The sequence below is a fragment of the Acinonyx jubatus genome, chromosome E4 (genome assembly GCF_027475565.1).
Source record: "Acinonyx jubatus isolate Ajub_Pintada_27869175 chromosome E4, VMU_Ajub_asm_v1.0, whole genome shotgun sequence".
Lineage (NCBI taxonomy): Eukaryota > Metazoa > Chordata > Mammalia > Carnivora > Felidae > Acinonyx > Acinonyx jubatus.
Window position 1 is genome coordinate 63,197,050 of NC_069395.1, and position 23,543 is coordinate 63,220,592.

At 42.9% G+C, this 23,543-nt stretch overlaps 1 protein-coding gene and 1 long non-coding RNA gene across 4 annotated transcripts in view; one reads left to right on the forward strand and one right to left on the reverse strand.

The window, feature by feature from the left end:
* The window catches only part of DESI2 (desumoylating isopeptidase 2), a 44,951-nt gene that overhangs the window by 1,903 nt on the left and 19,505 nt on the right, over window positions 1-23,543 (forward strand). The window lies entirely within an intron of this gene.
* On the reverse strand, window positions 768-3,082 carry LOC128313123 (uncharacterized). 2 transcript variants are annotated; one of them, XR_008293382.1, is made up of 2 exons: window positions 2,815-3,082; window positions 768-1,740 (listed from the first exon to the last, which is right to left on the reverse strand). It is a non-coding gene; the product is annotated as an uncharacterized LOC128313123 (long non-coding RNA). The 2 variants fall into 2 exon arrangements; XR_008293381.1 differs by having other exon boundaries at window positions 768-2,047.

A 23,543-nucleotide genomic window follows, 5' to 3' on the forward strand; every position in this document is an offset into this window, starting at 1 on the left:
AATCGTTGCTAATTGTGGTGAGTGTAGGAAAAGCTAGAGGTGATATTTAAACCGATACATTTTAAAGGGAGGAGTGTTCTGAAAGGTGTTAAAAATATTGTTAGCAAAGATGTTATTGCTCACATCACTTTTATAAAGTGGGTAGTTACAGAGGAGGCAGGTAGAGAAAAGGGTAAATTAAACCTGCCTAGATAACCAAAAATAGGATCTAGACTTTCTAGACCACAGTCTGATTCGTGATCTCCTCTGCTGAATAATTCCCGTGTTTGTTTCTTAACGTATTGCTTTTTCCTCGCAATAGGAGGAGAAGCAGCATATGAATGTTTATCAGAATGGTAAATAGTTGAACTATTAGACTTCTGACAGTCTTGCCCTTGTCGTGTTCTTTTGAGGGCTTTCAAGCTATGGCTGTTTGATGTCAGTCATTCAGCAACCTACAATTTTTTATGACCTTGTAGAAGTCACAAAAATGAATGAATGATCTTTCCCTCTTTGAGGAATTTAGAATACCATGGGAGAGGTACAACAGTAGTAATAATTCAAAACAGAATAGTGTGATTTTGTGATTTTGGTAAGAGCAGAACAGGATGTAAAGCAGACCACGTGTGGTTGTGGGCTCAGGAATTGCTGGAAGGTGCAGGGACCTGTAAAGGCGGAGAGCAGTCAGCAGGAATCGTTGTGGCCAGAGGAGAGCGCACGTCGGCCTGGGAAATAATCAGCTGGCCCAGGAGAACTAGAGTGTAGGATGCATGAGAGAGACACATTGGAAAGTTTTACTAGAACTTTATTAGTTTGGGGCTGGAAGGAAGGGCTAGGGGTGGGGGGTAAGGCTCTGAACCAGGGGGGCCATCTTCGCGTTAGGGAACAGCGTGATCAGAGGTATGTTTTTGAATGAAGACCAGTGTGTTGAGGAACAAGTTTGTTTCCTTTATACTCCCTTTTCCCAAGTTGTATTGGTTTTGGAAACCTTTTTGCTTGATGTCAGGGGCAAATCCTTTTATCTTTGATAGTACTGCCTGTGCGTCATAGATGCCTTTGATGGGGATTGCTGTTGTCTGTACAGGCCCCGTCTAGCAGCATTCTGTCTCGTCCAGACTTCACAAACATCAAAATCAACCTTTGGTTTGCACTTCTAATCACTGTTTATAGGGACCCCTTGCCTGTATCCCTGTGTCTCCTTGTCTGTGAGGCTGTCACCAGCTCCAGCCTTGACTGTTTGGTTCCTATTCCCTAGATTGGGAATCGCTGATCATTTCTGTTTGTCCCTAACTGCCACATGTAAGAAGAAATTGTATCAGGGTCACCCGCATTAACTTCTTCCCACAGAGGGATAGTATAATCCTTAAGAGGTTACTTAATCCTACAAAGTGCTGCTAAATTATTGCTTGCTGCTTTCTCAGTGATTATGTTCCTCTTTGTACTTGGGGATAATCTACCACCAATAAAACCTGTCCTGGGTGATTTTCTGAGTCTCTGAATGAGGTGATTCGCATATTCCCAGTTTGCTAGCATCCATAGTAGAGCAGGTGATTCAGACTAGTTTCAGCTGCTGGGACAGTCTCTGCTGGAGTCACAAGGTGTTCATTTGCCACGGATCCAGATTTTGTGCTTTTTCAGGTTATCTTGACTACTAATGAATTGTTAGAAAAAAAAATATGCAGTAGCTTGATAATATTTGTAGATTCATTCTATAAACAGTTTTCTTCCTGTTTTCAAATAGCATCTGTACATCTCCAGAGCCTTAATAGGAAAAAAAAAATGCATTCTAAGACTCTTCAAGCAAGGAAGTTTGGTGCCGTACTTTAGACGATCCCACCTCCATCCTGCCTCGAAGAGAACGTGAGGGCACGCACATGGGAGAGGACCTGAGTTCCCACACATCTTTAGATCTAACTCAGACTTATTTTTAATGTTTTATTTATTTTGGGGAGAGAGAGAGTGGGGGAAGGGTAGAGAGCGAGAGAGAGGATCCAAAACGGGCTCTGTGCTGACAGTGGAGAGCCTGACACGGGGCTTGAACTCATGAACTGTGAGATCACGACTTGAGCTGAAATCAAGAGTCGGATGCTTAACCAACTGAGCCACCCAGGTGCCCCCATAATATCTTTATATCAACATGTCCAGAACAAACTTTTTCCTTTCCCTTCTCTCCATAGCTCAGATTTTCCCCTTTACTCCATTTAATACCCCCCCCACCAACGCTCCCCTCACTAGCCTCCCCCCACCACTATTGTGTTGTAATTTTGTCCTGATGACCTTCTGTTTAGTTTCCCAAGCCAGAACCCTGGATGTAAAACTATTAATTCTTCTGTGTTACAAACCCTTCATAGTCCAGTCACCAGGCCCTGTCTCCTTTAGTTGGGTTGATTCTGTCTAAAAGTAATTGAGAGCTTAACAGTCAGTAGCTAATACCGGAAGGGTACTTGTTTTGAGTCCAGATATAAACAGTCCCGGGGTTGGTTCAGCAGCTCTGCTGGGACATCGGGGACCCAGACTCTCCATGCTTCTGCTCTGCTGTCTGTCCCCATCACGTTGGCTCTTGTTCTGGTTTGTCCCGTCATAGCTGTGAAATGGCCATCGTAGCGGCAAACATAGTATCTTCAGTGGGACGTGAAGGAAGACGGGTAAGCAGGGCCTTCTGTGTGCACCTCTCTCCTTCTAATAGGCAGATGAGGCTTTGCCAAGGCTGCTCTCCTTTGCGGAGAAATGGTCCCAAGTTGGCTCCACCGTGACTGGGAGGAAGCTACCTGACTTTCCCGGCCTGAATGGCAGTGAGCTGCAAACCCTAGTCCCATTGTTCTTTAAGTCGGTTACCTTATCATTATTTCTGCTGTTGCTTCTCAAGTTCAGGTCCTTGTTATCTCTGTTCGTAGAACAGTCTTCTGGCTTCAGTCTCTGGCATTACTTCGTTTTAATCCATCTTCCCTTCTGTCACCAAAGTCATCTTTCTGAAACATAGATGATTGTGCCATTCCTGTGCCTAAAATTCACTTGCAGGGTTGGGTCTAATGCCCTTTATGATGTGACCCCTCCCTGACTAATAGGCCCACCTCGCACCAGTCCCACACTCTGTCCCACCCCAGCACAGTGCTTCGTGCTCAGTACTGACATGTTTAGTTCTGCAAGCAGGCTCTGCTACAAGAGCTTACGCCTCAGTGTCTGTGCTTGTCTTACCTGGAATGTCCTGTTCTGGCATCGGCCACCAGCCGCCTCCTGCCTGTAGCCTTGTCTTTATTCGGCAGACTTGCGCCAGCTTTTGCGCCCTAGTTGTACTTTGTACGTAGCTTCCACTGTGTGTATCATAATTCTGTGCGTCCCATTAGACCAGGTTCCTCGATGGCAGTATCTAGAACTGGGCCTGTTGTGAGAAGGTGTTCTGTAAATATTTACCAAATGAATGGGACTTCAGGCAGTTTTATTAGGAATGGTGCCAGTACTTAAATGGCATCAAACAGTCTTCCAGTTTCCCTTCCCTTTGTGCCAAAAACCCTTCTGTATTTGTCCCCCTATTTAGTACATTACTGGATTTTAGCTTTGGTTGTTGTAAAGGGGTGATCGAGTGAAGGGGGGAGGAACACGGGAAGTGGGGAAGGAAAACTATCAAATATTCTTCTTTGACATAGTTGTTTTGTTTTGTTTGTTTGTTAAACCCTGTGGGGCTAGACTGTTGATTCAGTGAAGTTGGAGCCGCAGCCACTCCTTGAGAGGCCCCCCTCACCTTTGTCTTCCTTTACATGCTGCCGAGTGAGGATCCCGCAAGGCTCTGACGGTCCTGTTGCAGCCGTGACCCGCAGACCAAGAACAAGTAGTTGCTCCTGGGGAGATCATCTTTCTGAGAACATTGTCAGAATTTCAGCATGGATGAACCAGTTAATGGGAACTAGTCTTAATTCCCTTGCACCACGTCTGCTTCTGGGCCCAGGGCCGCTTCACCGCTTGACATAGAAACAGTGGGTCCGTGAGTCTAACCAGAAAAAAAGGACGGTCAGTCATAAATCTGACCTCCTACGTTATCTGTGGCGGTATCGTTACTTTTTTTGTTTAGTCTGTATGAGAAAAGAATTTAATCTCTGTACGGATTTGTGTTCTGTTGCTAGAAAAACGAATTGCCAAAAATGTAGCGGTTTGAAATGGCTCATGGGCCAGACGTCCGGGTGGGCGGGGCTGGTCTCACAAGGCTAAAGTCAGGGTGTCGGTGGGCCTAGGCGGGGACAGATTTGCCACCAGGCTCATCCAGATGGTACCAGGATTCGGTGGCTTGTGGTTGTAGGGCTGAGGTCTCGTTCCATGCTGTTCCGTGCAGTTCCGTGCTGGCTGCCAGTCGGAGCCACTCTGGGCTGCTTGGAGCCTCTCGCATTCCTCATTTGCATCCTTGGTCTTCAGACCAGCTGGAGGGCCTGGAGCTGTGCCATGTGAGAGTCTGACCTCCCTTCCCCTGCGTCTAGCCCACCTCCATCCAGAGAGCTCTCCGCTCGTTTAATTAAAGGAGACCCACAAGGATATGCCAGGGTAATGTCCCTGTGTTAAGGTGTCTCTAACTTAAATTACATCTGCCAAGACCCTTTGCCATGATTCACAGAACAGATTCACAAGTTCTGGAAACTAGGGTGTAGACACCTTATAGAGTCCTTTCCCTATCACACCATCTATGAAAGGTATTTTGTAAACCCCAAAATATTCAGTGCTGCCTTTTAGCAGGCCCTTGACTTGTCATGGAATAAATATTATCTCCGTAACTTAAAATGGAAAATTTGAAGTATTCAAGAAGTAAAGCATGGAGAGGCGCCTGGCTGGCTCACTCAGAGGAGCATGTGACTGTTGATCTTGGGGTTGTGAGTTCGAGCCCCATGTGGGGTGTAGAGATTACTTAAATAAAAAAAACTTAAAAAGAAAAAACATGGAAACCTTTTATGAGTGGCTCATACTCCGATGTGAAAGGTCCGGGCATATTGGTGAACACAGGCCCTTCAGACCGCAGCGGGATATTGTGTAGCAGCAACAAGATCACATTCGTGATGATGGATAAAGCTAACAAATTAGAATTTAATTTAACAAATTAGAACAAATACGACTAAATACCAACGAAAACCTATTTTAGGTGAATTCTTCCATTGGATAGAATTTTTTTTAAATGTATAATTTAATTTCCTTTTGTTGACTGATTTTCTAGAAGATTATTTAAATTCCAAAGTATTATTGTTCAAGTGTCATCCAGTCGGTTGATAGAATATACAGGGAAGTCTGCCAGAATAAATAATCTTAAACTATAACAAAGGCAGAAAAATAATAAAGGGAAATGAGCTACATGAAAATAATTTTAATTTTCAATTAATCTGAAATGGATTTGGGTATATGACTGTGATTGCCCTTCCCCCAAAACAATAACATAAAAACAAATTGACCCCACATTATTTGGAATAAAAGTCTTGGCTCACTAGGTTGTGATACTACTAAATTCTTGCCCATATGGAATTGAGGAGTCTCATTACTACATTATTTGAATTATTATAATTTCACAGCATATCTTAGGCTGGACCAGTTTCCTTTCATTATTTTTCCCAAATTTTCTTGGCTATTACTCATTTCCTCTTCTAGGCTTTCTGAAAAATTCCGTACATTTTTTTTGTCTCTTTGGTTTTTTTTTTTTTAAACTGTCTTAAAATACACATAAAATGCACTGCCTTAACCGTTTATGGCTGTATAATTCAGGAGCGTATATTCACACTGTTGTGCAGCCGATGTCCAGGACTTTTTCATCTTGCAAAACTTGCAAAAATTAAATTCCCCTTACCCCTCCCCTCGCCCCTAGTTACCACAGTTCTACTCTGTCCTGCGAATTTGACTAGATACCTCCTAGATGTGGAATCAACAGGAATTGTCTCTATAACGAACTTATTTCACTTTACATAGTGTCCTAAAGTTGTACCCATGTTGCACCACATGTCCGAGTTTCCTTCCTTTTTAAGGCCGAATAGCGTCGCGCCGTGTGTGTATCCATTCATGTGTCCATGGACATCGGGGTCGCTCCCACCTTTTGGTGACTGTGCATGATGCTGCTTGAACACGAGCGTACAAATAACCTGTTCGGGTCCCAGCTTTCAGTTCTTTCAGAGGCTCACCCGGTCTGTAAGTTGTTGTTTTCATTGGAACTGCACTGGTTTTAGTGCAGTTTAAAGTAACTTGGGAAGAATTGGCATCTTTCCTATTAACATATTCTTTTTTTCTCAATGGTGAAAATGGGATTTTTTTTTTTTTTTTTTGCTTTTTGAAATTTTTATCGAGAAAATGCAAATATTTCATACATGCATGTAGTTGATAGGTTAATTCCAAGCCCGTATATCTGAGCCATCTATTAACAGAATATACTTCATAAGTAAGTAAAATAAGATTCTAGGTCATTTTGTCATAAACATCCACGCTGCATACGTTTTCACCATGTAAGTAATTGACTGTAGGGCAATTTGCTGTAAAAAAAAAAAAATCACAAAAAAATGACATTTCATTTGAAAGGACATAGTGAAACATGAAAAATGAATAACCAAATTAAAAGATCCTATTGTAAAATACAAAATATTTGAATACATTTAAAACGTGTGTAGACTTTTGACAGTATTGCGCAAATAACCGATTTGATTTTGTGTATTGTACCCAGGCATTCGTCTTCGAAGTCTTTCATTTGTAGTATTATACCTTTTTTTCTTTTTTTTTTTTTTGTCTATTGATTCATCTCAGCATCACTGTTTTCCTTCTTTCACTTCCTTCCTTCGTTAAGAGAGGTATCCGTTTCCAAACACGAAGATGGGGATTCGTAACCGAGCTTTGCATTGTGCAAGCCGCCTGCACTGCTTTTTTTCTCCTGGCATGTTGTCACATGTTGGTGATAGTCTGGAATTCTCTGGGAAGTGTGGACGATGTGCCGACGCCCGGATGCGTTCGTGATGGAGCCCTGCCATCACCATCGCTGCCACGCTCCCCTATCCCCAGTACAGCACGGGGTCTGGCCTGACCCTCCTGTTTCACACTGCCCGTAGGCGGGCTCCCTCACGGTGTTTTTGTCAAGTCGATCCATATAGTCGTTACCATCCAGTCTTTCAAGAACACTACGTCCGTGCATCACTGAATAGATCATGAGAGCGAGCTAAGATTTATACAACATCAAAACAGGAGTTTTGTTAATGGAGAAATAAACCGACGGCCAACTTCGATACGTTAACCCAGCCAAGGGCAGTCGAGTCATCCATGGGGAGATGAAGCCAGACCATCCACCAGTTATTTTAGCTTTTATGGGAAAATGGTCTTACAGCCAACTGGTGGTGCAGCAGAAATGTTTGTGGCAAAAATGTCTGTGGCTGAGACGCACAGGGCGAAAATCCCGGACGTGACTAAAAGGCATTTGGTATATTAAGTGGCAGTAGGACTCAACAGGAAAATAAAGCAGGGGGAGGGGAAGGAGAGCGTAGGCCGGGATGGGGCAGTGCGGTTTCTACTACGGTTTCAAATCGAGTGGTCAAGAAGGGCCTCGCCAAGAAGAAGGCATTCCTGAAAGGTGAAGGGGTACACCGTGTGGATACCTAGGGAAAGAACATTCCAGGCAGAGTACGCAAGCACAGAGGATAAACCAGGCCACATGCCTTCAAAGTAAATGTACAGCAAGAAATAGAAGCTTTTAGGGGGAATTTCTGATTTATGTTCTCAGATAGGTTCATGAGGGTCATTGAAAATTGAGCAGACAGTACCAGAGAAGGAACAATCTGAGATCAAGAGAGATTCCGCAGAGGTGAAAAGTGCCATTGCCTGACTGAAAACTGCAACAGGAGGTTGAAAACTAAAGAGAAAGTAGCAAGATTTAGAAAACCTCTCAAGTAGAAGCCTCGCCAGCCTCCAAAAGGATCAGGTGCCAGGCAGTGTTTGTTAAAAGTTAGGAACGTTCAAGCAAAGCCCGGTTTAACTTTTAAATGTTAAGGATGAAATAAAACGTCCTACAGACACGCACAGGCAAAAAAAGGTACCTCAAGGGAACAAAATCAAGACTTCTCTGTCCTGACACCAAACCCCAAATACAACGGAGCGTTATCCTGCGGAGTCGTGAGAGGAAGAGCATTTCCGTCTGAATGCCCTGACGTCTCTAGTGGTCACTCGTGCAAAAGGACGTGGAGAGTATCTGGCACCTCTGGGGGGGCTACTGGAGGTCTCAAGAACTTAAGAATGGGGTGGTGACTGTAGAGGAAAACCCATGGTCTCCAACGCTAGTTGGAGTTAGCAAAGCTAGTTCCTATGATATATATGGTTATGGACGATGCCAGGGTCCTGAATTACTCTTCAAAGAGAATGAACATGATGTTACGATTAAGTCCCAGGTTGTGTTGACCAAATCTGGAAGAGAGGGAGGGAGGGAAGTCAGCAGATACAGTTGGTTTGGGTCCGTATTGGAAAATTGTATGTGTAAATGCTTTTTGTCATGTAAGTGTAAGTAGTGTTGGGATAAAGTTGGATCTAGAGGGGAAACAGCAGAGAAAACACAGTTCGTACAGTGGAGGAGAGAAAACAGAAAAATGGAAAAGGAAGACAAATAGGCCCAAATACAAAAATTATGAGATGGTCGTAAATAAATTAAATCCCCTATTAAGTTTGTTAAGTATGTTTATGTCCTTTCCTTACAGAAATTTTAAATTACACGTGGTCAAAACTGTCATCATTTTATGACCATTCAGGTTTATATCATCCCTAGAAAGGCTTTTCCGGGTCTGAAATTATAGAAGTAATCCCCGTGTTTACTCTCCAGGGGAAAACCAGTTACCCCAACACTGTTGATTGGATGATCGATCGTTCCCCATGTTAATTGGAGGTGCATGCCACATTTATCCTGTAACAGATTGTCATGGATGTAGAAGTCCTATTTCTTGACTCTCTGGGCTTGTCCTGCATTTAGTTGCCTCTTCCCACACTCTCATCAGATGTTTAGTTGCGTATTCCAGTGTTTTGATACTGGTGATGGAGGTTTCTCTTGCTCTCTCTTGGCATTTTATGTTTCTCACACATTCGTTTTTCAAATAAAACTTAGAATCAATTCATCAAAAAAACTCACTGAAATTTTCAGTGCAATGATATTAAGTGTATGAATAATTTGGGGGGAGAATTGACAGATTTAGAATATTGAGTCTCCCCATAATATAAGAACTTTTGTATTTTAACACTCATTTTTGAGAGAGAGACAGAGTGTGAGCAGGGGAGGGGCAGAGAGGGAGGGAGACACAGAATCCGAAGCAGGCTCCAGGCTCCGAGCTGTCAGCACAGAGCCCGACGCAGGGCTGGAACCCACGAACCATGAGATCATGACCTGATCCGAAGTCAGACACTTAACCGACTGAGCCCCCCGCGTGCCCCAAGAACTGACCTTTTTGAGTGATTATTATAGGCCAGCCATTGCCTCATATCATCATCCCTTTTTAAGATAATGAAGCTGAGGCATAGTTGAAGGGCCTGCTCAGAATTGTGGCCATAAGTGGTAGAGCACAGTCCTGCATCCCGAGCTCTGACACTACAATCTGTGCCCCTAACCACCACATTACAGTTCTCTTCCTCCTCCCATCCCTGGAAAGTGCTGTTTCTCTATTTGTCTTGATTTCCACACCCCTGACCCCACCTAACTTCCACTCTGTGCTTTCTGGAACTCCTGAAGGGGCAGTGGCAAAAAACAAAACAAAACAAAACAAATCCCTGACCTCTGAATATTCCTGTGATGGCTAATTGTATGTGTCAACTTCACTGGGCCAAGCAGTACCTGGGTTTTAGTCAAACATTAGTCTAGGTGTTGCTGTGAGGGTATTTTTTGGATGCAATTTACATTTAAGTCAGTAGACTTTGAGTAAAGGATGATGGGGGTGGGCCTCATCCAATCCGTTGAAAGCCTTAAGAGCAAATACTGGGGACCCCTAAGGAGGAAGGAATTCAGCCTCCAGAGGAGCTACAACATTACCTCCTCCTATGTCTCCAGCCCAACCCCCCAGCTTGCCCTGCACATTTTACACTTGCCCTCCGCCCCCGCATCATGTGAGCCAGTACCTTACAACGACCCCTCCCTTCCTGCACCTTCATCCGAGTTTGATTCTGGCATCACCGTTACTGCCGTTCCCTCTGGCATACTTGTCTGGCAACCCTAGTGAAGTTGAACTCCCCATCTCAGCAGCTGAGCACAGCTCGAGAAAACCCCACAGCCATCCTGACTGATCTCACTTTGAAATCGTGACCACAAACCCCAAGGGGACCCTAAATGCTGTCTGGCAGTGCTTCCATATTTCTTTGGTCAACTGACTTTCCCACTCCAAGACAGCTCTGGTGCCCCTCCCCGGTCGTCACTCTCTGCTGGTGACTTCACTGCTTGCTTCACTTTAAACAAGAAAGTAGGGGCGCCTGGGTGACTCAGTCAAGTGTCCGACTTCAGCTCAGGTCAGGATCTCACAGTTCATGAGTTCGAGCCCTGCATCAGGCTCTGTGCTGATGGCTGGGAGTCTGGAGCCTGCTTTGGATTCTGTCACCCCCTCTCTCTCTGCCCCTCCTCCACTTCGTGCTCTCTCTCTCTCCCTCCCTCTCTCTCAAAAATAAACATTAAGAAAAAATTCAAAGAGAAAGGAGCAGCTGAAGAGAATATGATCTCCCCCCCACCCCACCACTGCCTTGGTACAGTCCTCCTGCGCGTGGAACGGGAATCACCCGTGTCCTTACTGGAGGTCAGACCTCCCACTCTGTACTGGATCCCAGCCCCTCACTTTGGTGCAAGGACCTCTCACTCAGAACCATCCACGCTCTCACCTGCTGTCCTCGTAGTCGCTATGGAATGTGCTATGATAGTTTCCGGTCCTTGTCCTTCTGAACTGAGGAGTTAGTGGACTTATTCTGACATTCTGTCCGTTGACCATGCACCATATGGCACCACGCTCTCAAGCCAGAGGTTTGTGTCTTTTTAATCAACTTCTTTAGAAATGTGTTACTTTAAAAGACTAACAAGGAAGAAAGCAAGAGCTGGGCTATTTCAGGCCTGTTCATTCATTTCTGTTGCTGTTTTATCTGGGCATCAAACGGTAATTCACACACGGTCAAGTTCCTCACTCTGCAGTGAGCTTGAGGGCAGAGACAAGGTCTTACTCTTTATTCCCAGAACTTGGTGCATTGTCATTGCTTTTAAAAGGTTTGTTAGGCTCACCTGAAGTTCTCCTAGGAGCCGTCATCCTGAAATTGTTCCTCTCTCCACTGTGTCCTCTTGTTCATTGCGGCTGCCTGCAGGACGATGGAAAGGATGGACGGACGGACCTCCCCACCCTGTCAGGTGGCCAGCGAGAGCCCCAAACATCTGTGCCGGTTCCGAACAGGACTATCAATGTGACACAGAGTCATGGCTAAGGCAGGGGCAGCCGGAAGCTGTCCTTGACCTCTTCCTTGATCAGGCCTGCCGTCTGCCGTTTGGAATCTGTTCTTTGTCTTTGAGGTGTAGTCTGGAATCCCTCAGACCGTGTGGATTTGCATCCCACCTCCTGCTTTTTACCTGTGTGACCTGGGAAGGTTTCTTAACTTCTCTGTGCCTCTGTTCCTTGCTAAGATGGGAATCGCAATTCATAGTGTTATTGTAAGGGTCGATTTATGTCCAATGCATGGACAGGGAGCTGGCACATGATAATCACAAGAAAGCACCAGCTGTGTGTTAGTGGTGTTATTTGCAGGATTAGAAGAAGCTGAGCGAGCTCCCGGTTGTATTCCTTCTGCAGTTGCAACACCTCGTAACTTGGTCTTTGGAATTTCCTCGCTTTATCTTAAGGAGTGTTCTGCTACCGAGGACAGGAAAGCAGGCTGTTGCGTGTTTGACATTAGCTCTAAAATCTCCCATCACGGTGTATGTGTAACTCTGGGGCTAATTATGTAAGCCTTTTCTCTTCCCTTGTGCCACGTGAACTTAATGGAGCTGATTTCTCAGTCTTGAAACATTTGTGGAAGTTGTGAAAACAAACAGCTTGGCCGAGACTGGTTTGTACGCCATAGCGGAGTTCTCATTTCTAGCTCATTGTCCAGCAGTCAGTTAAAGCAGCCACCAGGTAAGCACACTGGTTCTTCCCAGCCCTTCTCAGCATAATCTGCGTGTGTGCCCTAGTTTACTGCCCAGTAGTACGGGAAGTTGTCTGCTTGAAGGACTCTTGCAATTCTCAGGTCCAAAACGAACGTATCTTCTCCCCCTGATGTCCTAGAGAGGAGTTTCAGATACGAAGGTTCGTTTCCAGAACAGGAGGTCTCTACGTTACTGAATTAGTGACCAGGTGGGCACATTATATGGCATTTAAGGCAAAGGCTAGGCAGTGACTCTTTTTACTTGCAGTGGTGAGGGAGGGGTCACCATAACTTCACACTTAAGGAAAAATGATGAATAGTCATGATCTCCATCTTACTCCGAAGTTGTTCCGGGCGCTTCCAGATCATGTAAAGAAAAGGAGGGGCCCATGAGGCTGTCTGTTGGAAGCCAGGCTGTGTGATAGGAGCAGCAGTAGGTAGAGGCTATGAAGCCTGGGCTGTTTATGGTTTGGCCGTTCATCATGTGACCATGGGCAAATTACTCCTAAAGAGATTTACGTGTTTTACATGGACCGTTACTACGAAAGAGAGTGAGTGAAAGTACATTTTAGGGTAGCATTCAAAAATGAGTTTTCGGTTTACTACATATGCACATATTTCTGTTCTAACACAGGTTTGTGATTGATTGCTTACATTCTTAATGAGTTCCTTATGGACAAGGACTGAGTTAATCGTCCGTGTAACCCCAGCGCCTGGCAGCCCCTGACACATAGGTGTGCCTACATTGTATTGAATCTGGGTTGTTTAACTTGCTTCATTTATGGCTTTGCTGCAAGTAAACATTTTTAAATGAGATTTAAACTGAGGTGCAATTTAGGAGACCCTTCTAGAACAGTAGCTCTTCTTTTAAAAAAAATTTTTTTAATGTTTATTTATTTTTGAGACAGAGACAGAGCATGAACGGGGGAGGGTTGGAGAAAGGAAGACACAGAATCCGAAGCAGGCTCCAGGCTCTGAGCTGTCAGCACAGAGCCCAACGCGGGGCTCGAACTCACGGACCGCGAGATCATGACCCGAGCCGAAGTTGGATGCCCAACTGATTGAGCCACCCAGGCGCCCCTAGAACAGTAGCTCTTGATTGTATCCTAGACCAGCTAAGAAATACACTTACATCACACTGTTATGCACATGTGTAAACTGATACCAAACGTTCAGGAAACACCTTATTCAGTGTCTTGTCCTCTGATAAGTCCTATTCCATCATATTTCACTCATTGGAAATAATGCCGGTGCCAACCCACCGAAATGATTTCGGGATCCTGTAATGGGGTGCAACCTACAGTTTCAAAGACGCTTCTCAAGAATGCAAGCTCTATGAAAACCAGGACTTCATCATATTTGCTACCGTGTTGCTAGCGCTTGGCACATAGTAGGTGTTCAGTAAATATCACCTGCATGAGTAAAAGAATGGAGATACTCTTTTCCATAGGTCACAGTAGAAAAGATAAAGCATTACAAACTCCTTGCTGCATTTCAATTCATCCAGTATTTGAGCAGTCTACTAGGTATAATACAGTGCCCTCAGCACCATGGAGGATCCAGGAATTTTTTTTTTAAGTTTATTTATTTTGAGAGAGAGAGCAGGGGAGGGGTAGAGAGGGAGGGAGAGAGAGAGAATCCCAAGCAGGCTTCACACCATCAGCATGGAGCCCAATGCAGGGCTCGAACTCAGGAACCGCGAGATCATGACCTGAGCCAAAATCAAGAGTTGGATGCTTAACCATCTGTGCTACCTAGGCACCCCTGGAGGATCTAGAATTAAAGAACACTCAGCCTCAGGCCTCGCTCGGTTTAGAGCCCAATCCAGAGTGCAGGTCAAGTACAGATAGGCCATGAAAGAAGTTTCAAGATTTTACCAAAATATCTGACATCAGCTATTGGGATAACTACACCAAGTGCCTCGTAGGAAAGATTTGCCAAGAACTTAGATTTCTGGTACAGATATGCCGTCAGGACCAAGAATTGACAGTACTCTGCCTCATCTATACCAGAGATAACATTCTCTGGTAATGAAAATCGAGCCAAACTGTAGGTTACACGCAGTAGGTTTAGTCTTAAAAATATTCAAGGAGCATTTGGTTCACCGTTGATTTGACTTGTAAAAATCTATTCTCCTTTAAAAAACAATTTACAGTCATCCTGGGTCTAGCTTGTGGTGGGTCCTAAAAATTAGGTTTTTTGACAAGCACAGGAATTTGTTTTTGAAAATTGGTTTGCCTAGTTGATAAAGCGGAGGAAACTGACGTTATGTGAAATGCATAGGAGCACATTTTCCTTGGTTTTAAGTTTCCTGTGAGTGCGTAGTGATGTGTACTCATGCTCGTGAACTTCAGGACAGTGCTGTGGAGCTTTAAGTCTCAAAGCACAGTCCTTGGGAAGGCCAGCTTTGGACTAACCTTAAAATGGATCGTCAAAACTGGGACTTAATAAAAGAGGGTGCAGGCTGAATAGTTCTGCTGAAACAAACATACACTGGGATTCTGTGTGTGTGTGTGTGTGTGTGTGTGTAAGTTTGGTTACACTGTCTCAAAAAAAGCTTTACAGAACATTTACAAAACTTGAAACCCTATTAACTGAAAAATTACTAGCAAATAAAGATCGAGGCTTAATACCTAAGGTTATCAACAATTTATAGATAGCATGGTAATGAAAATGTTAATGTTATGTAAGGATTTTTTTCCCTAAGACCCAGAAAGCGAGTGATGTGCTTATTTTTATTGTTTTAAATTTTTTAGCATTTATTCATTTTGAGCAAGACCGTACAAGTGGACGGCGGGGGTGGGCAGAGAGAGGGAGACACAGAATCCAACACAGGCTCCAGGCTCTGAGCTCTCAGCACAGAGCCCCACGCGGGGCTCGAATTCAGGACCGCGAGATCATGACTTGAATCAAAGTTGGACGCTTAACCGACTGAGCCACCCAGGCGCCCCAATGTGCTTATTTTAGATAACATTCTCTGGTAATGAAAAAATTGGACATTCTTAGAAATAATGATAATGGAATAGAATATGTAGTGTGCCATCTTTCTTACGGTATAAAGCAAATTAACAGATATGGATGCTTACGGTTTCATCTAGAAAAGATAGTAGTCTGTCTCAGTTCATTCAGTGAGTTTTCATTGACTCTGTTTTACGATTAGCCTGATGCTAAGGCTCTATAGATAGCATTTTAATATGATTTACTATTAAGTAGCATTTGCTGTAAGATTATCTAGGACTCAATCCAGTGGTACCAAAAAGACCTCCTGAGGTAGTCAAACAGTGTGAATGTCAAAGACGGCTTTATATGAGATGGCGCTATGGGAATTACCCCAGTCTCCACTACTCGCGGTTTATTTTTAATTTTTAACTCAGTAAGTGAAAGGCCTTCTCTTTTCCCCTAAACACCTTTTTTATGGGAGTTAAGTAAAACACTTGCCTTAACCCACACGAACACGGGTTTTTTTTTAGGGGAAACCGTCATACTTTATACTTAGATCAGTTAATACTACCTTTTGAGGAAGTCAGGCCCAGCACCTAAGTGCTTATATTAAATGTTTTAAGTTCCAGACTAGGGAGATAGCATGTATCCTCACTGCTGCTTTCAAACAGGAAGCATAAAATTTTATTAAATTGATAAGTCAAATCACTGACTGAAATGAAGTTTAATGAAAGTTCTCTGTCAGAAGAATAACGTAACATTTTAATATAGGACTGTAATACACCACAGTCAATTCACTTCTGTAAACAGTGCTTTAAAGTAATAAATGGAAATGTTTAGGTCAGTGTTTTGCATTGAGGCAAGATCGAGCTCAAAAGTAATTGCAGTTATCGATGTATTTGTTGCCTTCCCACATATTTTAAGATGATAGGTTTCCTGTGAAGTGTTTCCTTTTACCTTTTATTATATCAATACTTAAAAAGCTTCGAAAAGCCCTCTACACTTCCGTGGCGGTTGGTGTCGGAAGAGGTAAAGCTGGAATCCGTGCTCCTTCCTCGGCCCTCTTCTGTATGCTTGGGAAGTCCCAGGCTGTGATGGCCCAGTGCCGAAGTGACGTGTGGCTCTCCAGTTCCTCGCTCCTGTTCGTGACTGTAGGAGCGCCCTGTGACACCACTGGCATACTTATGGAGACCTGTTCCTCAAACCTGTGCTCCTCCAGAGGATAAATGATCGCGTGCGGGATTCTTAAAGCAGACTCAAATTAATTCTGCCGTTGTTTGCTATTCACTGTAATGAGTCACTGCTCCTGGGAATTTGACATCGGCTCCCAAAGATTCTTGAAAATTCCGAGATCTAGCAGATAGCTGGCACTGAGCCGCTTATTTACATGAGCGTACAGCCATTTCCCGGTAGGTAAGACGAAAGCATGAGGGAAGGATCACATGGTCAGTAAACGTGTTTGCTACTCCTGACGCTTCCTGTTTCCCGGGCGGGTCAGGTAGCGCTCTGAGGACTTCACGTGGTGTATGCTATCTATTAATAATCCCCATTTTATAAATAAGGACAGAGAAGATAGCGTCTTTTTTGGGTTACGCACCTAGCGAACAGTGAAGCCAGAGTTTGAACCGAGGCTTTCAGGCCCCAGGATCTGAATTGGAATCCAAACGCTCTTTGAGACCAACAGGGGACCTTGAAGAAGTTCTCATATACATGCATCAGAAGAAACCAAAGCAAAGAGCTCTGGTCTCCTGACAGCCCAGTGTCTTTTCCACTATCATTCAGATTCTTCAGCCTGTGTGGGTTGTCGTACTTGGATCAACCTCTTTCTATCCAAGCGATATCTCTGTAGTCAAGTGTAACAGAAGCCACGTCCTTGGGATCTAGCCCGGAATAAAGGAACACTGTGGGCTTTCCTGTTAGACCCAAAGGGAAGGAGCGCCCTGGATGAAGCCAGCTGACCAGTCGATACCCTCCATCCAGATGACTTAAGTAGGTGGTTGATGGGAAGACACTGTGGTAACTTGCTGGTTTCGTGGTTTGAGAGAAGACTAATTCGTGGGAGCGTCTGGCAGCTTGACCGTTTTCCTTTGCGACAGAAACGTCTGATTTCTCATATGATCCACTGAGGGCCTCTCTTCCTCAGCACTGGGTGAATTGGGCACATAGCCACCTCTTGTGGATGTGCCCCTGACATTCTGTGTCCCTTCTCTCTCGCAGTGTGGCCTTTGTGTGATAAACTCTCTGTGACGGCCAGCCCCAGCGTCAGTCTGTAGAGCTCTGGGAGCGACAGTTCTCAAACTAGTCCCCTGAATGCTAGTTGTACTCTTACACTTGAACCAAGCTCTTAGGAGTAAAAGTGGTCTTTTCCAGTTGTGATGAACAGCTTTTGGGTGAAACACTTCTGGGTTATCCATCTTTCCCAAGTACGTGACTGTAAACCTTGGCACCTGCTACTGTTTAGACAACAAAATCCGGGAAGACGTATCCAGCAGAAATTAACAGAAGTCTTGCGTACATCCAGCCATATCTAACTCAGCAGCTTGTTTTGTTTGTTTGTTTTTCGTGGACGTGTGTTCTTGGCTGGGAGCTCATGTTGTGTATTTTTTGTTTCTTTTGGAAAATGTCAGTGTTTTATGGTGTTCTACAAAAGCAAGAATTTCCATAGCAGGTTTGAGAAGCTCTGTTAAAGCTCTGTGGGGAGATAAAGTAAACACAAAGGATGGAAACCATGTCAGAGAAGGACTGAGAAACCCTACTGTTAATTTCAAAAATCTTGGACTTGGGGGAGGATAGTGGTTAAATCACGGTAGGGAAGTTTTGCAACTGAAGTCATTCAGGAAAAGGCTCAGTTTTTTGTTTTGTTTACGCTTATCTTATTAAACCCCCACTTAAAACAGGCACCATCCATATCGTCTGCAAAGCCTTGGCAGGACTTTGAGGGCAAAGGACTCGACAAGGCATGCTGACCTTGAAGGCATGTTGACCTGTCTTCCACAGGCAGCTGGCCCGGTTTTTAAAGATGGAGCCTCTCAGGCCTGTGCTCTAATAATAGAGCCAGGAAGCCCAATGAGAACAGACTCATTTGGAGGGCATCTCTCTCTATGACTGACCCCCCCCCCCCCCCCCCCACGGAAGCCTTCCCCTCTTTCCTTCTGATTTCATTCAGGGAAAAAAAAAAATTACACCAAAGAAAAACATCTAATCTTCTTCATCATGTAAATTCTAAGAATTTTGGCAGTAATATGCTGCTGTTCATATGTTCATTCTGGTCGCTGACCAGAATATATGTATTTAGAGTTGCTTTTTGTCTGTTCTTTTTTTAATGTTTATTTGTTTTTGAGACAGAGGGAGACAGAGCACGAGTGAGGGAGGGGCAGAGAGAGAGGGAGACAACAGAATCTGAAACAGGCTCCAGGCTCCAAGCTGTCAGCACAGATGCGGGGCTTGAACCCATGAACCGTGAGATCATGACCTGAGCCGAAGTCAGACGCTTAACCAACTGAGCCACCCAGGCGCCCCATCTTTTTGTCTGTTCTTGATGTCTTATTTGTTTATAGCCTGGCTTCTATGTGATTTTTGAAGGCAGCTGTCCGAAATTTGAGAAGTAACCTATTTAAAGGCTTTTGACTGGGGATAAGAGTTCAAGAACTAATTGGACCACCTTTTGTGTCATTAGAAAATGTTTTACAGGGGTGCCTGGGTGGCTCCATCGGTCAAGCATCCAACTTCAGCTCAGGTCATGATCTCATGGTTTGGGGGTTCAAGCCCCATGTCAGGCTCTGTGCTGACAGCTCGGAGCCTGGAGCCTGCTTCAGATTCTGTGTCTCCCTCTCTCTCTGCCCCTCCCCCTCTTGTGCTCTCTCTGTCTCTAAAATAAATAAATATTAAAACTTTTTTATTAAAGAAAATGTTTTACAGTAGCTTGTATATTTTTCATTGTTTTTGTTTTGGTCAAAAGCCCCACAGTCATGTTCTGCATATTTTATTTCACTCAGATTGAAGTTTACATTGGACCATTTGTTAGAGTAAGCACAGGGAAATGGAAACTTTTTTTTTCTTCATGAATTTTTTTGGTTTTCATTTCGCTAACAGTGGGAAAACTTTCCTATGATGCCAAATTTCCTTATTTTTTTTTTTCCAAAGGAACTAAGTATGTATTGTATTCAAAGGAAAATTTGTCCTTGGGGGACACTTGGTATTTATAGAACAGTTTTTAAGTTTGCCGACTACAAAATGACAGGCTCTTCTGCCGTTCGTCTGCAGTTCATAGATCCTTTATTTCTGTTCTTCGCGTTTTTTGAACTGTTTTCTTGAGATATAATTCACATGCCATCCAGGTCACCCTTTGTGTGCAGTTCAGTGGATTTTAGTGTGTTCACAGAATCCTACAGTCCTCATCACACTCCATGTTAAAAATTTGTCTTCACCCTGGAAAGAAACCCCATCCCATTAGCAAACACTTCCATTTCCCTGCAGACCTCCCAGCCGAAAGTAACCACTGCTATACTTTGTTTTCTTAAGTTACCTGTTCCGGGCATTTCGTGTAAATGAAATCATATGGTCTTTCCTGACGTGGCATAATGTTTTCACGGTCCATTCATGTTGTCCCCTGCATCAGTACTCCATTACCTTTTGCTGAGAAGTGGTGTTACATTGTATACATATATCACGTGTCATTCATTCATTGGTTGATGGACATTTCGATTGTTCCTGGTTTTTGGTTATCGTTAAGTAATACTGCTATGAATGTTGATTACAAGTTTTCATGTCACTGTGTATTTTCAGTTTCTCTTGGTGTAAACCCAGGAGTGAAATTGTTGGCTCATAGAGTAACTTTAGGTGTAATATTTTGAGGAAATGCCAAACTTTCCCAAAACTGCCATGCCATTTTGAATTCCCATCAGCAGCGTATGAGGATTTGTTTCCCCACATCCTTGTCAGCTTGTGTTTGTCTTTTTGATTATTGTCATTGAAGTGGGCGTGAAGTGGTATTTAATGGTTTTGACTTGTGTACCTTCTTTAGAGAAATGCCTGTTTAGATCCTTTGCCCATTTTTTAAATTGGATTATATGTCCTATTCTTGAATTCTGAAAGCTCTTTATATATTCTGGATACACATGCCTTACCAAATACGTGATTTGCCACTATTTTCTCCCATTCTGTAGGTTGCCCTTTTACTTCTTTATAGTGCCCTTTGAACTTTGAACGTACAATGTCTTAGTTTTTGTGAATCTGATTTAGTCTCCTTTTTTCTTTTGTTGCTCGTGCTTTTGGTGTCACAACTATGAAGCCGTTGTCTAATATAAGATCATGAAGATACACTTTTGTTATTCTAAAGGTTTTATAGTTTTGCTGCTCTTACATGTAGGTCTTTGATCTATTTTGAGTTAATTTTTGTATATGGTGTAAGGTGGGGGTCCTGCTTCATTCATTTTCATTCATTTGCATGTGGATGTCCAGTTCGAGTTTCTTTCTTTCTTTCCTTTTTTTTTTTTTTTAATTTTTTTATGTTTATTTTTGAGGGAGAGAGAGCATGAGCGAATACGAGCAGGGGAGAGGCAGAGAGAGAGACATAGAATCCAAAGCAGGCTCCAGGCTCTAGGCTCTGAGCTGTCAGCACAGAGCCTGACGCGGGGCTTAAATTCCAGAACTTGGAGATCATGACCTTGAGCTGAAGTCAGACACTGAACCCCCTGGGCCACCAGGTACCCTATTTGGCTTCATTTTTTAAAAGAACTTTCTTTCCGTCATTGAACTGTCTCAGCACCCTTGTCAAGCATCAGTTAATCATACATGTAAGAGTTTATTTCTAAACTGACTTCTTCTCCATTGATCTGTATGTCTGCAGTTACACACTATAGCTCAATTCTAAGTTTTAAAGTCAAGAAGTGTCAGTCTTCAGACTTTTTCAAGATTGTTTTGAATATTAGACTTCAAGCATTATCTTACCAATTTCTGCAACAACAACAAAAAATTGAGATTGCAGTGATTCCACAGGTCAACTTGGGGAAGATTGCCATCTTAACAATATTAAGTTTTATATTCTGTGAGCATGGAAAGTCTTTCCATTTATTTAGGTATTTAATAATGTTTTATCGTTTTCAGATAGAGTTACATTTTTTTGTTAAATTTATCCCTAAATATTTTTTGCTGTAACTGTAAATGGAATTTTCTTAGTTTCATCATAGCTAGGATGCAGAAATACAGTTGATGTTTGTATATTAATCTTGTGCCTTACAATCTTGCTGAACTTGTTTATTAGTGTTAATAGATTTTTAGTGGATTTCTTAAGATTTTTATATGCAAGAGTACATCATCTGCAAATAGAGATAATTTTACTTCTTTTTTTCCAATCTGGGTGTCTTTTATTTCTTTTTCTTCTGCAATTGCCCTGGCTGGAATTTCCAGTACAGTCTCTTGGAAGGGGCAAGAGCAGACATTGCTGTTTTGTTCCTGATCTCAAAGGGAAAGAAAGCCTAAAGTGTTTCACCATTAAGTATGATGCCAGCTGTGGCTTTTCATAGATGCCTTTTATCAGACTGGGTAAGTTTCCTTATATTCCTAGTTTGTTGAGTGTTTTTATCCTGAAAGTGTGTTGGATTTTGTTAAGTGCTTATCTGCATCTAATGAGATGATTGTGTGGGGCTTGCCCTTTATTCTGTTGGTATGGTTTAGTACATTAATTTGTTGAATATTAAACCCACTTTACATTCCTGGAAGAGATCTCACTTGGTCACAGTGTATAGCCCTTTTTTATATGTGGCTGGAGCCAATTTGCTAGTATTTGGTTGAGGATTTTTGAGTCTGTGTTTATAAGAGATGTTGGTCTGTAGTTTTCTTGTGAGGTCTTTGTGTTTGGTGTCAAGTTCATTGTGGCCTCGTAGAATAAATTGGGAAATGTTCCCTTTTCTTTCTTCGGGAGTAGTTTGTGAAGAATTGGTACTAGATTCTTAAGTATTTGGTGGAATTCACCAAAATCACCTGGGTATAGTCTTTTTATTCATGGGTAGTTTAAATTACTATTCTCTCTCTCTCTCTCTCTCTCTCTCTCTCTCTCTCTCTCTCCATTCTCATTTGTTATAGATCTAGTCAGATTTTTTATTTCTTCTTGAGTCAGTTTTGGTAGTTTGTGTCTTTTCAGGAATTTGTTCGTTCTGTCTCAGTTGGTATACGGTTGTTCATAGCATTCCGTATAATCCTTTTTATTTCTGTAAGGCCAGTAAAGAGATCTAGTCATAGATTTCCAACTAGTAAATAGTCACTTTAATCTCACAAAGAAATTAACTCTTAAACTTGGGGGCTTTCTAGGTATAGAAACTACAAAGAAACATGAGAGTCAAAGTACTGTCGAGTCTCCCATTGTTATTGCTAACAGTGAATAAACAGCCTCAACTTTAATGCCTGCCCGGCACAGAATATTGAGACACAGCCTTTGAGAAAAAAAAATGATGTTAGGAGGGGGTAAGCTTCTGCTGTTTAATACTGTCCAAAGGAATGTCTCTGGGTTAAGACCTCCTCTTCCTGGCAACTTGTAGGCTTCAAAACCTTGAACAAAAACACTTGACCTGATGGTCCAACTTTCCATCTGAGAGTGGAGGTGAATGCTACCAAGTGTTCATTTGCCATTGTCGTGTGTCAGCAATTCATTAGAAACCTTATGGAGATCAGATCTCCTTAGAGTGAACTCCAAGGGACTCGCCAGATGTTCGGATAGGACATTTCTCTCTCATTTTTATGTTTCTCTCATTTTACAGATCTTCCAACTCTAAAAATGTGTCAAAACATACACATTTTTCTTTTGTAGAATGTAAAGTCTCAAATGCAGGGACATTTCCGACTCTAAAGCAGTAGAGTACCTACCCAGGCAACTTAAAGGAGTTCTAAGCATCGGAGAGATTATTTTCAGTTGTGAAAGGGCAGAAAATAAAAGATCTGAGTTCAAGATCCCCACTCTGGCAAGTGCATTCCCCTCCTCGCCCTCCCTGTCTTAACTCCTGGCCAGAAGTCACCATTTGTGTGTGATTTTTATTTTCGTGAAAACCTTTCCGTTAATAAAGCATTTAGGTTCCCATTATGGAAATTTATTATAAAAGCACTTTTGGAAAAAGCTATTTACTGCTCACCTAAAAGATAAATTGTTAAAGTTAAGCGATACTAGACATTAAATGGAAATAAATGTTTCGTTTCCTAAGAGTGTAAAACCTTTTGAGTTATCGCAGATAAACCATTCTGGATATATCTCTGTGGAGAATATTCTCTATTTTGAAAGAGAAGCTACTCTATAAAAAGAGAAAAGGTCACATTTAAAGCGGAGCTGTCTGCATCCAGAACAAAAGCCTGTCGGTGCTGTTGTTAAGGAAATCAACAGTACACAGACCAAATTGTTGGTTGCAAACAGCATAAACAATGGAATTTTTCAAATGGAAAAGGCAGTTTAAGTCTTAGAAAAAAGGAAACCAGCCAGTGACTGCAAAAGCCTAGCAAAAACTGTGTGCAGACTAGCTGATCCC